Source organism: Aulonocara stuartgranti (assembly GCF_965226115.1).
Source record: "Aulonocara stuartgranti genome assembly, chromosome: 19".
In the NCBI taxonomy this organism is placed as follows: Eukaryota; Metazoa; Chordata; class Actinopteri; order Cichliformes; family Cichlidae; genus Aulonocara; species Aulonocara stuartgranti.
This window is the reverse complement of record NC_138955.1, coordinates 15,340,078-15,358,253: the sequence shown is the minus strand read 5'-3', so window position 1 is coordinate 15,358,253 and position 18,176 is coordinate 15,340,078. Positions and strand designations below refer to the sequence as shown.

The 18,176-nt window shown below is 37.6% G+C and overlaps 1 protein-coding gene across 7 annotated transcripts in view; it reads right to left on the bottom strand.

The window, feature by feature from the left end:
• Positions 1–18,176, bottom strand: part of LOC309696053 (leucine-rich repeat and fibronectin type-III domain-containing protein 2) — a 255,686-nt gene that overhangs the window by 42,491 nt on the left and 195,019 nt on the right. For 5 of the 7 annotated variants that reach the window (XM_082517125.1, XM_082517124.1, XM_082517126.1 and 2 more), the window contains one exon: positions 4,332–4,419. The exons of the other annotated variants lie outside the window; for them this stretch is intronic. The gene's annotated coding sequence lies outside the window, so the exon portion shown is untranslated. The remainder of the gene's footprint in view (positions 1–4,331; positions 4,420–18,176) is intronic. 7 annotated transcript variants of the gene reach the window in all.

Below are 18,176 nucleotides of genomic sequence, written 5' to 3'. Positions count from 1 at the left end.
ATTTGCATTTCTTAAAATTGTCATTCACAATAGAAAACAGAGGTTGTTTAAGTCAGCTTAGCTAACTTACATTATAAGACCATGCCAATCTTAACATGTTAGAGAATAGCAAATACATTTGACAGATTTTTCTTTTTGTGTGATTTTTGTGTTTCAGCGGGCTGTTTTTCTGTTTTAGTGAGCATTAGATTGTTGACAAACCCAGGTTAACCACATTTCCCTATGCCTCTTGTATGCTAAGCGAGCAACAAAGAACATGGAAAACATCTACCATTTTAGATGCTACAATTTCTGCTCGTCACTGTTGTGAGTTATTCAAAACGTTAAACTTGCAAAGCAAAGACTCCTACAAAAAGATAGGAGATATACTCTTAGAGAGCTAAGAAGTTCTGCACAGGGATTAGTAGATGTGGATTTGGGTGATGGCTGCTTTCCTTCACAATGCACATGTCCACTGGGCTTAAAGTTTATATAGAATATTCATTATAAATTACAGCTTGGAGGTTGTGATACTTATTGTACATTTGTTCATCTTACTTAGTTATCAGATGATTAATTTGAAGCAGATTGCAATTAAGTACAAGAGAAAATGTAGATGTAATTTGAAAGTTAACATCTGTAGCATGTGTGCCAACAGTTTCCATTAACATTTCAGTGTTCTTGGAATCCTGGGATGAAAAGGGGGAACTAACAGAAACAATGCATGATGGATTTCCAGAGACATTCCAAAGAGGAATGCAATTACTGAGTCAGAGCTTGTCGGCTCCCCTTACTGTTGGTCAAAAATGATTTAGCAAGCTTTCACTCAGTGAGGTCTAAAAATATGTCCTCATCTATCTGTGTTTTATCTTCTCAGCCTCAGGAGTTTCCTTTTCACCAAAAAAAGATATTAATGAAAATATGTGACGCACCATCTTCCACGTCACAAAAGACACCTATGAATCATCTTGTACAACTGCACTTTACTTTATATTATGGGCATTAATATAATCACATTACACTGTATTAAATCCATCCAATCCAAACCTGTGTTAGATGTATAAAAAAGGTATGTCAGAGCCAAAGTACCAGCTTCAAATGATTTGTAACAGTTTGATTCTCTCAGTGCCAACAAAAACCAGACACAAATCCATTCTCTTTAAGTACTGTATGCTCTAAGCTGGACGTACTTTGGATGAAAACAAATCCCCCGCAGCTCTGAATGTAAGCATTGCTTTGTTTCATTGCAGGGCTTACTAAGACTGAGGCCAAATGGAGAAAGTAATGATATAAAAATAGAAAAAGTGGAAATAATTCTGCATGTCTTCAAATATCTCTATTTTTTTCACGAGCGTCATTTCCTTCTGAGTGAACCAGAATAAAGTGTCAAAAGCCTAAGAGCATCGCATTGAATCTCCTGCATATCATGATGGATTTAAAGTGTGCATCAAGAAAGTAGGACAGCTTTCACAGAGGCTCCAGACTGATGCTCAGTGACATCACTTTCACAGCAGAAGCCTCATTTTGAAGCATTTATAATCATAGAATCGCACCCATAATCATCATCACACTCTGCTGCACCTGCAACCTCTTCATACGTTTAATGTTATATTCAGATGTATAGGTGGAATAATGGGTGTCTGCATTTAACAACTCATCAGACAGCTACAAATGGTTCATAGTATGCACACTGTCAGTTTTTTCAGCACATTTATAGCCATCAGAATCCCATTGTGCAAGTAATTAAAAAAATAAAAAAAAGCTCTGTGAGTAAGTATAAGAGAGGGCAAATATGTCCTAAACTGAGAAATAATTTGAGTTGTCAAATATACAAATACAAACTAAAATGCTATATTAAAAGTATTTAGTCAGTGTATCACTAAAGTGACTAAATGCACTAATTTTCAGTTACGTCCCTGTTCCAACTCCTTCTAAGTAATCCTTCTCAGTCAGTTGTGTAACTCTTTAGGTTGGTCAGGAATTTAACCTTTAAAGGAATTTAACATTTGGAGAACATTCTTGTGTGATTTTTGAGTAGACTGATACCTACTTAGGCAATAAAAAGCAACCTGGAACACTAACTTTAGCATATATACAAGAAATAAGGCAAATAAGTTAGTCAGCTAACTGCTGACCCCTGACCCAGGAAAACTTTGCATAGTTCCCTTAAGAATTTATTTGCAAAATCAGCATTTTTATTTGATTGTGTTTCAGACTGAACAGCTACTAAATATTGACACCAAAAAAATCCTTCACACCAAATGAACTCCATTCAGAATAATCACAGCTAGTCACCCTCTTTTTCAACAAGTCATTACCATCTTGATTGGCTAATTTTAGCATCTCCCTGTTTGATGGCGGAGGTCATTTTGAATATTGTTGTACTATTACTGGGAAGTTAAGGCTTTGACGCTTGGTATGTGGTGATTGATTGACACTTGCTATCCCTCCTGCATTCCTTGTAGCTTAATCATCTAACATTTGCTCACGTGTGAATTCATCTTTGTTTGCATTACTGTAAGTTTTTACATTTTTTTTTTTTACTTTAGTCTCGCTGCTTCCAATTTGGGACCTTAGCTGGAAAAGTTAAAGTTGGTACAGTCTAAAAACTGCAAATCAGTGTAATTAATTGGTGGGACATGAATACATGAACCTATATAGAGAGTCTGTGGTGGAAACAGCAAGTGGTGTTTATTTTTTCCTATACTAATTGTATAGGCATGATATTGGCATCCTTAACATTGGCTTTCTTAATGCTTGTTTCTATGATAATTCCAAGTCTGTCAATCCAAAAATCACTCCAGATAACTCTTTGAGTGCTTTGTGCATCACCCTGTAACTCAAATATAAATTTGAACAAGTGGGCACTTCCATCTGCTGATCAAGATTATGTGATAACGCTTAAAGCCCCCGAATAGCTATTGTGTCAACATTGTTCTGTCAGGAGCGGGACTGTCGTAGTTTCACTGGAAACAGACAGTTACTGCCCATTTTTGTATTCATATTTCACAGGGACTTCAGACAAGAAAATCAAGATGAATAGGTAGGTGTGTGACAAAAATGTAACACAGGCAACCTTGAGACTGATTTGGAGCAAAGCTGAATGGTTTCTCCTTTGCTATTGTGAATGTTTCGGTATAACACTTTAATGAACACTCAGCCAATAGGATTGTTTATCTATCGAGTAATTTTGTCAAAGTTCTGCAGGGTCTCAGAAGATATTCAATTGTTTTCAAATGCAGGGTAATAATTTCCTGAGTAGATGTACTCTGACATGCAAAATTGGTGGAATATTTCCCACAGTGCATCCAAATAATATCATCTCACTGCTTATGTATTTACCCACCTTACATTTACTTTGTAGGCATTTGTCTCTGAATTTAGAAATCATCAGGGTTTTCTCTTTCAAACTTCGAAAAGCTCCCTGCTGAGTCACTGAAGATATTATGCAACTATTTTCACAAAGTGAACAGCAGTAATATTACGAGCAATGACCCGTGTGTGTGTGTGTGTGTGTAAAATTGGTGGTGCGTCACTTTAGATCATCAATATGATGTTAATGTAGTTATTAAACCTTTTCACCGACAGACCATACTAAAAATTACTCTGTAAAAACAGAAATATAGCACACACGTTTTGGTAGGTGGTTAATTGTGCAAGAACGCAACACTTTTAAGTCCATTTAATTCACCTTTTTGGCAGCTAAGACAGGCTATGTACATGACAGGTGAAAACTAGAATACTTTGTGCCTGCAATGACTAAATAATATGCAAGGCCTAATATGTGGAGGGCAGTGTTATTAGACTGTTTGACTTGTTTATGTTCTCCACATCTGTTATGGAAATTTTTAGGATATATTTTGACAGTTTCACTTTATTTCAAGACTTTGAAGAAAAGAAATGCTCACTAATGGCTGTAAGAGTCTGGTAGGAGTCAAATTGGGATTTCCTACTCAGGGCATTTAGGTATGGGGTAACAGCTGTATGTGGGAATGAATTTAATGGAAATGAGAGAAAAGAGGTTTCACTTGATGACAGTGAGCTATACACTTAATGAGACAGTCGAATATGTTGACATAGCTGCTAATTCACTGAAAGAAACTACAGGGTATTAAACACTGTAGTTTCTTTTTTAGCCATTGAGAGAAAGGTTACATACACTATAAAAAGAAACACTGTGCACTATCATGTCTTTCTTACATTTCCATAATATTTATTGGATTAAATATCTTTTGAATAGTGGATATCCTGCCAAGCCCTCATTTTGTATGTGTGCTGGGAAAAGAAAGGTCAAGGACTAAAACTATTCCTGTCTCCGACACAAAAATTGACAAAACGAGATCAAATCTTACCTATATTGTGCGGTATTTTGCCATATGGTCCCTTGGAAATATCTCAAGGCCACACATTCACACTCAAAGTGCAAGGTGAAGAATTAGCCTGGACAAAATAAAAGAGAAGTATATAAGAAGCCAAAAATGAAAAGGTCACCAAAGTTCAATTGCAATATACTTCTGCTAAGGACTATTTTAATTAGGAAGAACACATGCGGTGACGAATCACACTTCATATCGTACATGTCAGATATATGTCTGTGCGAAAATAACTTTGTATTGTGTGGTCTGAAATAAGGCCATCTGAAGTCCATCGCAAACAATACAGGTGTTATCATGCATACTTGCTGTGAACCAATCATGCCACTAAGCTGAGAAACCTTTTACAATTCAGGGAGCGCTATTATGATTTATAAGGAATTATCTGCTTCTCAAACAAAAGCCTATAAAATCTTCTTAAAGCACAGTGTAGGAGGGAGGGAGATTAGATTGGTTTATGGAAAATTATTGAAATAGAGCACAGCAGGGTGTTTGTGCAGGGCTGCAGCTCCCGAGTGACATTATAATCTCTGCAATGACTTAATGCACATTATTTGTCTCTTTTCTTTCATTTTTTGCGACCAGTTGTCCCTACAAGCTGTTTGCCTTTCTAAACACACAGTCTGGAAGCTGTGCTATGTCTTTGCCGTCTGTGGGAGTAAGAGTGTGGGTGTGTTTGAATGCGTGTCTATGAATCTGTTTGGACACAGATTCATGTATGTGCTGCATTACAGACTTAATGCAGGATATCATGCATAACCATTTTTTTGTTCTTACGTGCATTATATGCCCTCTACAGTGAACAATATAATCTCTAAGAGTGTGCTTTGAAAACATGGTCTTGCTGTAAGTGATGTTCAGAAAATTAATGACTCTTTCTTTTCTACATTGATAACAAACATATTGGTATTCCACTTATCCTTTAGGGAGTATCACTTCTCTCTTGCTTTTTAATAAGTAAGTCAAATCAGTCAATTGAAGTCCAGAGGCAGGAGAATCCCCACAGTCCTCAGGGCATCAGCACCCAATTCGAAGTTCATTGTTGTACAGACTCCCCCATAGTCTCCAGATCGGAACTCAGTCAAATCCAACCAGTAGCAGTTCCCAGTCTAGAGCTTAGCCAGCCACACCCAATATTAGATTCTAGCTCAGGGCACACAATGATGCGTGCTGCGACAAAGTTTCTGGGCTGCCTTTCCTCAAGAGTCTCTCCATCTAAAGTAATGCATTATCAGGGACTGTAACATCTAGTCCTTCTTACTGAATCAGAACTCTGGAGTGATCCAGTGACCGCTGCAAAAGGGCAGCTGACAATCAGGGAAAGACCAGATGACAGCCTGGAAAGACTGCTGACAGGAGGGAATAGACCCTAATGGGGCTGGTGTGGGTTAGCGCCTCATACCAGATTCTTACTGAATCTTGCCTAACTACACAAAAGCCAAACGATCCAAATTCTCTAGTTTCAATTTTGTATTTTTCTGGAACCGAATCACGGGAACAATCACCTCAAGGTTCTTTATATTGTAAGGTAAAGACTATACAATAATACAGAGAAAACCCAGACAATCACATGACCAAGCACATGAGCGAGCACTTGGAGACCGTGAGAAAGAAAAATCCCTGTTTAACAGGAACAAACCTCCGGCAGAACCAGGGTCAGGGACGGGTAGCCATCTTTTCATAGTCAATGCTCCCTTTCACTGAAACCCCTTTTTAACTACTGTTCTCTTCTTGCCTGTCTTCAATGTCTCATAACACACCTTGTTTCATTCAGGTTCATTTTTCTCCTGCATCCCCTTTCCTCATCATCTCACAATGACAGGCTGGTGAATTGAAGGTGTCCAAGAGCACTACTAGCTGTATTTTCCATCCAGGCTAGATTTTGCTCATCAACAGTTGTCACAAGACCAAGGAATCCTACAAAAAGAACAACCTCAGCTTTTAGCTGGTCCCCAGTTGGACTTGACCTGTCAGTCTCAGTGTTACCAAACACAGCATGCACCACATACTTACCTAAGAGAATTGATCTGACTTCCTGGAATATTTAAGGTGAAATGATCTGAGAAGGTGTGTGGTGGGTTGATGCTGATCATTTGAGATTTCCCCGGTTATAATGTCATTATTAGCCTTTAAGGCACAGCAGCCAGGGAATGCAAATAACACATTATTGACCTGCTGTCATTAACTGTCTGCATTTAAAGACACTGCTTAGAGCAAATAACCTGCTGTGATGCCCATTCAGGCTTGGAAAATGACTGAGGGAATTGAGACTTTCAAAGATGCCAGGAGAGCAGAGTTTCATTATAACAACACAACAAGCCTATTAATAAAATGTATAATGCATTTGAAATCTGTTTGCTCCTCTTTCCGTGTTTCAGTCACCATCAAATTGATCTTTAAATAGTTCATTTACAAATATGAACTTAATATGAATGTAAAATCAGCAGCTTAATGAAGTGGTAGTGAGGGGACATTCTGTTTCAGCAGCTGAAATCAAATCTAGTGAACCAGCAGGCAATGAAGAAAACAGCTTGATGTCATAGGTGCTCAGAGAAACCATTTCACTGCTATTTGAATAATCTTCAGGCATTGTGGACATAATATGTAGTGATATTATTATGTGACTGTGCAATGGGAAAAGTTTAATTAGGTTTTGGCACAAGAACAAAACAATCCTGACCAACAGGTGTATCATCATCAGGGCAAATCCACCTTGACCTACAGTCTAGACTTTGTAGTTTCTATAAAACCAGCTTGTTCTTAGTCCCAGGACTATGTCGTAGTTTCTAAGCCACTGCCATGTCACAGATATGTGCAGGATGTTCTCACACTCTATGCAATTTGGCATGATTTCAGTGACGTATGTAGCTTATAGCAACATTAGGGGCATATTTTAGTAAAAGATCCTTATTTGGACTAAACCCAACTGAGATTTTTGTGACTAAACTTCACCAGCAAATAAAAATGAAATGAATGAATCTAAGTGGAAAAAAGTGCAAAACATGAAGGTCCAAACAGGAAATAAACTGTGATCTTGAGAAGATATGACTTTTCACCATCACCTCTCGAACCTGAAAATACAGACTGAGGAGGAAGGCTGTGATCTAGACAATCAGCAATGCTGAAGCTGGTTAGAAATTGTTACTAAAAATATCACTCCGCTTCCTCCTTTATCCCTGTCATAATTGCAACACCCACTAGAGACCAATGTCTTCTGAAGACAAATGTGTTATCGTGTAAAGTTTTTCACTGGTTCTTTGTTTGAATTTTATGGATCGGATTTTGCTATGAAGCATTATTTCCTGTTTAATAGTTGGTAATAAGAAAAAGGGATCACAAGTCTTTAATGAAAATATCTGGATATTGTGGATATTATAGCAAAACTCTGCTCACTGAAAAAACGAATTGTCAGTAATATAATGCATTTTCAAGTTCCTAGCAAAGATAACTAGTTCTAAAAAAAGAAAGAAGGTCAATCTTGGAATCCATATATTCAATTAAATAGGGCTGTTGATTTTTGTAGCATTATTTGAAAGACAAACTATTGAATCTGGGTGCTTAATCTCAGTATGGCATCAAGTAAAATGAATAAATTCCATTTCATTTGCCTTCTTTGAAATTTCACTTTGAGGAGTTGAGGTCTGGCAGAACAGATTGCCGTCTGGAAGAAAATAACATGAGAACAAAACAGAGACTGATGAAGATTTTAATGAAATGTTCTGTTCGCTTCAAACTCCAGACGTGGCTCACTGTTTGGCATTCATGCTTGAAACCTGGAAACACACGGTGTCCCAAACCAGTGCCTGACAAAAATGACAGAATGTACAGTGGAAAGTTTTACCAAGTATATCCAAATTAAGATGTTTTATGATTCGTTTGAAGGGTTTATTCATGTTATTATCAAGGCCAGTGGCTAAGAAATATATTATTCAAAATAGGGACGGAGAAACATACTTTTAGACTTACTGTAATTCCAGATTTATCAGCTGTATCTCTTACCTGTTACCTCCTACAATTACTCTATCATTTTACTATTAGAGTAACCAAGTAAATATTAAGAAATAAGACAAAATGAAATAGTACTACAAGACTACAAGTAAAACGGACAAAGTTTGCTTGTTTATTCCCTTGTGAAATGTATGTTACCTATAAGCCAAAAGACCTTGAGAGAGTCCACACAGGCACATGTAGAACATGCAAACTCTACAGAGAAAGGCCTGACCCAGCCAACAAGTCAAACTAGAAGCGCTTTTGCTGTGAGACAACAGGAGTGAAAACTGCACCACTCTTCCACCCTCCCCCAAATATTACTTATATTAAAAAGCATTATGAAAACAAGATTTCAGCTCACAACATCATCACCTTGGGGACATGACCAAAATACTTGCAAGTAGGTTTCAGTTTTATTCCTCTAGCAGGCATTGGTTAGCTCTGGATTTGTTTTTAACGTTCAGCTTCTCACTGGGGTTCTTTCCAAGTAATTGCAATGGCAGTTAAATGGATATTCTTACATTCCCACCCCATTTTTTCAGTATGTGCTTCAAGCTAAGACTTCCACTTATTTTAATTGCAGAACAGTGTCTTGTGCTCTGTACTTGACCATTTCACATGAGGAAACTGTATATTTGTCGTTCATTTTGAAAGATATGTTTTTCAGTAGGAACTAAAAGCCACTGGTAAAATATCAAAAGAGGAACTAAGGCATTATTGATCTTTTCATAACATTCGTTGACAAGAGAAACACCAGCATTATCCCTAAACATCAAAGGCAAAGCTATGGGCTTTCAGATGTTGGGCTTGCTAAAAGGATATCTTCAACCATTAATGTAAAGCATTAAAAAAAAGAAAAGAAAAGAAAGACTTTAAATATCAGCTATCATACATCTACTATGTCTACTCTGGCACACTGTAAGTGAGTTATTCATTTTCTCTTTTTCAGGAAAGTGTGTTTCAGTCACGAGAGCTGTTGGGAGCTGGCAGGCTTTTACCATTCTGGCTCAAACTAAAAACCCACTTTGTGACCACAGCATGTTGGTTTCTTCATTCACTCATATTTCAGTTCACTTTAACTTAATAGTCAGTTTACACCAGTGAGGCTACAACACATGCTGTCATCCTGTCATCCACATTACGCATCATTCAGTCATTATTAACTGACTCACGTTCAACTTAAAAAAAAAAGAAAAAACAACAGAGGAAAAAAAAAATCACACATAAATTCTTCCTCCGCAATCTGCCTCGGACTTACACGCGTCACAAAGATGTTAGTGGGTTGAGGTAAGAGACAAACATGGGTCTCAATGACAAGCCAGGTAAACCCCCCGCAACAACATGCTACACTGCACCTCCCGCTGAGAAGTGTAATCACATTTTCTGCCAGGGTGGTTCTAGTGCCCGTGAGAAAAGGGTTTATCGAAACACACACACTGTCATTATGCAGTGCGTGTGGTTTCCCCTCCATATCTGTGACCACTCATCCAGCCAGTGCAGTTTAAAGAGCTTCAAAGCTTCAGAACACACACACTCGTCATTACACTGAAAGCACTGGAGATAACAGACAGAAGAAAATTGCAAGGCAGGTGAGGGATGTGTACTGAGTGGTATTTGTCTGCTTTTGAGCACACATACAAGGATCTTGTGTTGAATCCTTCAAGCAAGACCTTGAAATGTGTATACCTACACAATAGCAGCAGCCATGACCTAAATAATTATGTTTTCGGATTGCCCGACAGTATCATATTCATAAAAATAAATACACTGCAAAAAATATTTTAAATTATTTACAATTTGGCCTCCGTAATTCACTTAAGAGTGGGAAGGTCAAAGGTCACCGGCATCTCAAAAAATACATTTTGGTCATAACTCATACACCAGTTCTAACAAATTTCCATACAAATTCCAAATACTATGAACTGATGATTTGATCATTTCTTGGGTGCCTACCTATTGATTTCATTCAAAGACTTTACTTCATTCTGTATATGATACGAATGCAGACAGAACAAAACCAGAAGGGAGTAATTTTTGTTCCACTGTCATGAATTGATCATAATGGTGACTTAATCTATTCCACTGCAATCTTAAAGCCTCTCGTTGATTTAACTTGTCATAGAGCTGACAATTTTTCTGTAATCGGTTATTTTTAGGGCCTTTCTGTCCAAGCACGACTGCAAAATCTACAGTGAAGTGATTTCCAAATGGCATCCATACATACACTGGTGCGTCATTAGGTGAATAAAGTGTGTCTTATGATTTTGTGTCAACCCTATATTATTATTATCACGATTACTATTATTATTACAACATACAATTGTCTATAAAGCAACAGATACGTACTGGAGTTTACTATATTGGCACTTTGTGGGTGATAGGTGTGTATGTTTCCATACCCCACTTCATAAATTGAGAACAGTTTGTAACTTGGCCCTGGCCTTCAGAGTCACCACATTTCAACCAACTCAACAAATGAATAAAAGTATTACACTTTTTTAAAAGTCTACTCCTTCTGGGGGCCTCTGGATGTCTGGAGTTTTGATCTCCTCCATACCCGCTTCACACCCTGGAGGACGGGGCTGTGGCCCCCCCACACTCCCTAGCAGATCATTACATGGAGAAACCTTTGGAATGCAAGCATGCTGATCCACACAGGTATGCACACATGGGTATTCACAGACGCGGACTAAAGCTTTCTTGGCTGCTGCCTCAAAGCACACTGTGCGCTGTCTATCTTGCGTGCTGCACAATATCGTTTATTACTTAGTAAATACTGATATCTATGACTAGCTAGTTTATTGTGATGGTGCTTTGTTTTCTCTATTATTATGTTGCTCTTTGTTGTTTGCTGTCTCCTCTGTTTGTTTTTGTTTGTTTGTTTGTTTGTTTTTTTTCTCCATACAGGTGACCCAGGAGTTTTTTTTTTTTTTTTCTCTCTTCCCCCCCCTTCTCACCGTCTCTTCTCCCCTTTGGTTTTCTTTCTTTCTCTCCCCCTCTCTCTCTCATTCATTCCCCCTGTCCTATTTATTAAAAAAAAAAAAAAAAAAAAAAAAAAAAAATGACAAAGGATGAACTGAAGCTCTGCCATCACGTAATGTCGCATACTGCTGTTTCTGATGTCGTTTAAAAGAAAAAAAAAAAAAAAAAAAAAAAAGTCTACTCCATCCATTATAGTTATATTTTTATTTCTTTTACTTTTTGCCAGGGACGGTTGGTTGATAAAGCCATGGTTGGTTGGGTATCAACATGTATTTAACCCATAATGTGAGCTTATTATTTAAATGTTTCTTCTGCAACTTTCATTATTTTACTGTAATAACTCTAAAAGTGGGCTAAGAAGTTCTTTGGCCTGCTTATAACTTCAAACTATGTTATATATCCCTGACGTCTAGGCATGGAGAAGTATGAGCATGTTTACTCCAGTTTGGATGACACAGTCAGATTGGCCATCTGGAGTTTTTTTTTTTTTTTCCTTGGAGGTTGGTGGATGTGTTGTCCAGCAGCGAGCCAGGTTAAGTTTAAAATGCATCCCTCTGTGATATTGGCTGGTGGCTGTCATGAGTATAGTGCATCTTTCTACCCCCAGGTAATGTTACTTTGGTGCCATTCAGACACTGAGCAGACAGTAATATCTAATGTTTAATGTAAAAATGAAATGAAGTGTAAAATTGAAAAAAAAGGAAAAAAAGAAACATCCCTGGGGCAAAAGTGGCCTTATGCCACAAATTGATTCAGTCATTTTGGCATGACAACAACTACTGTCAGGACAACAGTGCTCCCAAAAACATCCTCAATTCAGCTAAATACTTTGTTCTTTTGCCTATAATGGCTCACAGGATTTATTCCCTCCTGAAAGGTATCTCAATACAGATCCACAGCTTCAAAATGTGAAAAGCAGTCCTAATTTATATTGGCAGGTGCCAGGATCGTTAACCAAAAGAGCTTGAAAAGAAGATGAAAAGAGCCAGCAAAGCAACTTAAACAGGCTAACACAATCTTCCCCTTTCAATATGTATTGATATAGTTTATTTAAATGGAGTGAAGGTGACTCAGATCATTAGGTAACGCTTCAAGGTTTCAACTTTAAACTGGCCAAGTTTCCTCTGCACACCCATCTTGAATAGAAATGAGGACCACCGCCTCCACCCTTTGTCTCCCTGACACTAAGAATATTTATTAATTTAAAACATTTGTCTTTTTGACCTTCATTTTTTTCCTGTGTTTGGGCAAGATACACATATCTACTGTAGATACATATACTCGTGACATTGTAAACAACTTTAATGAGCACAGACAGTTTAATCACACTTTTTGCTAATAAACTCTTGACTGAAAAAAATGCTTGGAGAGGACACATGAAGCACATTCTTTTTAAAATGCTAACCATCAAACAGCAAGTCTAACATTGACGTGCACTGTGGATTCTTTGTGGAATCTAAAATATGAAGATTTTGGTTGATTTAGGACTGTTTTGTTTTACTTTATGAATCTACTTCTGTTGTCTCACAGTTCTGATGTGTGAAGTTTGCATGTTCTTCCTACATTTGCTTGGGTTCTTTCCAGGTACTCCAACTTCCTCCCACAGTCTAAACAACAGGATAGTTTCCAGTAACCCCACTCCACCCCACACCCCCTACCCCCATCATGGATGGATGAATGGATTTGCCAGTGAGTTAATAAGGCCATGATTGCTATATTATTTTCACTAAGCAACATAAACATTCCTTCTTGATTATTCATTAAAGAGAGAAATCAGCCATTTGATTGTATTTTTGATTGTAATCTTTTCCTAGTATGTTTCTAATTAATCTACCCAGCCCAGATTTACATGCATATTTGCTCCATTACATTAGTTGTAAAGGTGCTGATTTATTTTAAGCAACTTTCCGTGTTTTTATTTTATAGCTTTCAATGAAGCACTGGGGAGGGAAAACACATTTTGAGAGCCTGCCTGCTGCTAAATTGGCAAATTAAAACGTCTATAATTGCCACTCTGAGCATGTGGTCAATTTAGGAGTCTGTTTGGCTCCTGATAGCCTGACTTCTAGTGTCAAAGACTTTAGATGTGCATGTTTGAAGAGTACAACCCTTTGTATATTTTACAAAAATGGAAAGAAAATTTTAGATCTGTTGCTTGTCTATAACTTCTTCCGATGGTTGTTTTGTGATAATGTGGACCAGAGTAGAGCAATAGAAAATTCAGAATCTATGAGTTTGGACAACTTTGGACAGATTTCTTGACAATCACAGGAGCTTCACTTGAAACAACTAAAAATCAGTGTGCAGGCTTGTGCAGATACTCCACTTACAGTATGTCCTTTCTTTTAATAACAACCTGGTTTTTGTGCATAACCAAACCTGCCAGGATTCAAATCAGTTCTGTGAAATCAGTTTTACTGCAATAACAACAGATGGGAATTTAAAATTATGTGACTGTTTGTAGAAAACATGCATTCCCTACTGTGGTAGATGGGCCACTTTTTGAAAGCTATTTTAATGAATAAATACCTCACTTTGCAGTTGATGCGGTCTAGATTGAGGTTCAGCTTTGGTAGTTTTCATTTTTTTAATGGGGTAGTAACGGTGCATTTACTTGTATTGCAAAAGCTGTCTAAAATATAATTAGACCGAAAAACAAAATCAGACTGTGATAAAATAACTATAGAGAGATACTTGTTCATGACACATGAAACGCACCTAGGTGGTCTGGATCTACTATTTATGCACAATATTTTTAATGGTCTCTTGAATCAGCAGAAATCAGTTTTTGGAAGCTGACTAATCAGAACAGAATGGGCTCATTGGGGCCTTGAACAGATAGGAGCCAAAACAGCCTGAGCTCAACTGAACTGTTGCAAACAGGCCACAAAACATATAGAAAGAGTGAAAAAATATATTGCGTACATTGAGTGATGACATATAAATTAGACAAAGAATGAAAATGAAGGTTTCTTTAAAGATACTTCCTTATGAGAGTATGAGAAACAATTAAGTTATTCTCCACAACCCATGTCACAGCTGGTTTCACTACAATTCTGTAAATGATCCCTTTCACTCTTGCTGGTACCCATATGTTGGGAATCATTTGTGACTTTTATGTTGTTTTTCCTGCCATATGTCAAATGCAACAATCAGTTGCAGCAGTGAAACACACTGGAAACCATTTTTACTCACTTATTGCTATTAAATATTATGTTGACTTTACCTTTTTTTAACCAGATCAAAAAATTTCACATGTAGACTCCATCCATTTATCCGCTTATCCTTATTAGGGTCACATGGGTGCTGGAGCCCACCCATCTAGACACATAATATTTAAATAAAAGAGTAAATTGTGTAACAAAATGTCCCATGTACCAACAATTTGCTAGAGTTACACAGTTTTAAATGACAACTTGTGCTCCATTCTGTGGAGGATATAAAGAAAACTGCTGAGTCATAATTAGCTGTTATCACCTAGACAACCCCTGGTTTTTCATCGTAATACCTTGTCATACACTTAACTCCTCTGGTACAGTATTTCACATCTATTCTCTTCCCCCTCTGGGATTAGAAAAAATCCTTACTACCAGTCATTTATAAATAGAACACCTCATCAGCCTGTGCATATTTTTTGACGGAAAGCCAAAGCTTCTCAACTTTGTGATTCAGTCTGAGAGCGGATGATTTTCATTCTTCAAGCCCATCTCCTGCTGCCTGTCACTGGCATTTTAGCACCGTTTGTCAAAGGGCTTTATGCGATTGGATGGGCATGATGCATCACCAGGATTTTCAGATGCAGGTTGGACTCTGACGACGGTGCTCCCGATTGGTCTCAGTTGTTTCCGAGATGAATCAGAAAGGCTTTTAATAAGGAAATCCAAAGAGCTCACGGGCTGTATGGGTAACTTCAAAGGGAGGTTAATATAGATCCCTCGAGCACTTGCCACTCTGCCACAACCTTTACACAAGCTGAAGAGCAGGCAGAATTGCATTAAGTCAAGGAAACTCAATTTTTCAGCCTATGAAAAGTATATTTGTTTTTGTGCTCTCAGAACTTCAGGGTGAATTTGGTATAGCGCAATAAGATAAAACACAAAGAATAACAGCAATAAATGCAAGATGGATGCTGCCCGGAGGCTTAATGTGCAGTATCAAACAGCAAATACACACATAACATTATAACTATCCCTGCAACTCAAAGAGGAATATCAGAGTCCAAAAGAAAACACTTTAGCTCCAACGTAGGTGAATACAGTGTGTGCTAAAGGCCAGCTTTATAGTATAAAAAGTAACGTTGATAGAAGCTCACAGAGAGTCTGTAACAAGCAGCATGAGTGCAATCCAAGCAATTTTCCCTTCACCACCAAAATGAAGTGAGAGTAGCTGCCTTTTCCCATGTTATCTGGTCCTGCAGCTGACAGAGACATCAAAATCCTGACACACATACTATATTGCACATGGCAAATTCATGTCATCTGCACATGCTGCCAAAGATGAAAGCTAGAAGTCTGATACAAGGCATGTGGGAATAGATGTACAGTAATGAGAGCCCAGGGGCCTGACTTAATGAGCAGGATTAGTGAATCGTGATAGCGCTCTTGTGTGCAGCTTTAAGAGGGGTGATGAGTCGGGTAGTGGTGAGAACTGGACAGCTGAAGGAGTAGCAGTTTGTCAGGTAGAGGACGGGCTCACCTCAGCTACCAGGAAACTCTGAGACCAACAGAATAGGCCAGATTGTAAAAGCTGACAAGTGCAATCAATAGATCGCAAGTTGATATTAACTTGCTATCGTCTTTTTGATTTCCTGCTGGGATGGGACAGAATAGGAAGGCCATTCCCAGGTTCAGCAAATTTGCCATTTCTTCTCCTGGCTGCAAATTTTCAAGGTTGATTTTACATAGACATTGTGACCTTAGAGCACTTTAAAGTAATTTTAAGTTAAATTCAAATTAAAAGAGGCACTTTGATACTTCACTGTTACCTGCTACAGCACACGGGTATGAATGACTGCCATTTATCGACAAAAATGTTGCGAAAAAAAGGTTTTTGCTGAAAAAGGATTTATGATTTATTTCTTTTCATGTTCTATAAAAGTTCTACATTAGCCAGATTAGAAACAAGATGTATATTAATAAAAAATAATTTTGTTTTAGGTTATAGTTCCTGTAATATGAGGTGTCTTTTATTATAGAACTATAACTCTGAGTATTGTCAATGGGTTAAGAAATTACAAGCATGATAACTAACCATCAGTTTCTGATCTAATGTGTGATTGGTAAAAATACTGCTCTTACATGTTGAATATCTGCTTAATAATTGACCCTCAGATTAGAAAATGTCACAATGAAGGTCACATAAGCTTACATGGGATACAGGTGTTACTAGAAGCTTTGTGAGGTAGGCATAACCTACAGGGTTACTTGATGAACTATAGTAGGGTCATATGGCTCTGTTCCCATACTTAATACAGGGTTTCTGAGAAGATTTAGTCATTCAAAGTATTCAAAGCGTCTTAAGCAGACATTATAGCCTGAGCCAACCTGAATGACCTACTAAAAGAAAACATATAGCATGGACTTTAGGTCATACAGAAATAAATATTTTGCCCTTAATTTTGGTTTAATAACTTTAGTAGTTTTAGGTAGGGGAAGGTATATTTTATCTTAAAACACCAGGTTTACTGTTTTAAAGCAAAATGTTGTGATATTATTTGATGATTATGTACAATGTAGGATCAAAGTGGGAAACAGTCTGCAACAAACCTATATAGTATTTGTGGCTCACGAGCTTCTCATTTCGTCATATTTTACTTCCAAGGAGACTTTCTTTTAATTTATTAACAGTTAGTTTCGAGCAATAGTTCTCCAGGCTTTCTGAAGGTTTTTCAAAGATTTCTTTGGACAATGGCTGCTTCCTCACTCATTTTCAATACCTGACTATTTTCCTTTTTTGCTTGTTCGTTTATTTTGTTAAGCCGCTCACCAGTGTGTCCTGTGAGCCATTCAAGCATAATACAGAAAGGGGAAATTCAAAGGATCAAACAGTCAATGTATATTTGCACATATTCAAACAAACTCTGCTCCTATTACCAATTTTCCTGAAGAAAATTATGAAGAAATGAGTGGTGACTCTGGATTTTTGCACAGTACCATATAACACCATGCCTGCAGCTTTCCCTTTGTTCCTGGCGACATCTCTAGAGTCAAAAGGGGGGCTGACACAATGAACCTAATATATGGGTCATATTATGCTCATTGTACAAGCACCTTGCACAGGTGCTGTACCAAAAATTGAAGTAAAGCCAAAGGCCAGACAAAAGGTTCACACAAACTTCATAAGTAGCTCCTTAAAATGTGAACTCAACAAAAATCATTGTCAGGAATTTTCAAATAAAAATTCAAAGAAGAGCACAAACAATAAACAGAACATCCATCACTCAGGTGGTGGTGATTTGTTTGATTGAGAGCCAGTGTATTCTCAGGCTGGGCCAAACAGACCAAAGCTGTCTAATACTGCTGTGTAGAGGACTGAACAGGCCTCTGTGGAAATGTCAAAAGATGAAAAACACATAAAATATCAGACAAATATATATCTTTCCAAAAGAATATTTGAATGCTGGACCAAATAAAGAAAATAAAGAGCAGGATACATCAAGACAAACTCCTGGGATAGACAACAAAATTCATTTTCAAAGTGAAGCTGACAAGATGACAATGCTGGACAGATATCTGTTAGATTGAAACATTGCTCTGTTAAATTAAATTTGCTGGCGTCTATGAGTGCACTGTGTGTCAAACACTATATTTAACACATAAATGCATCCACAGTCTACAGTACCACACTCGGTTG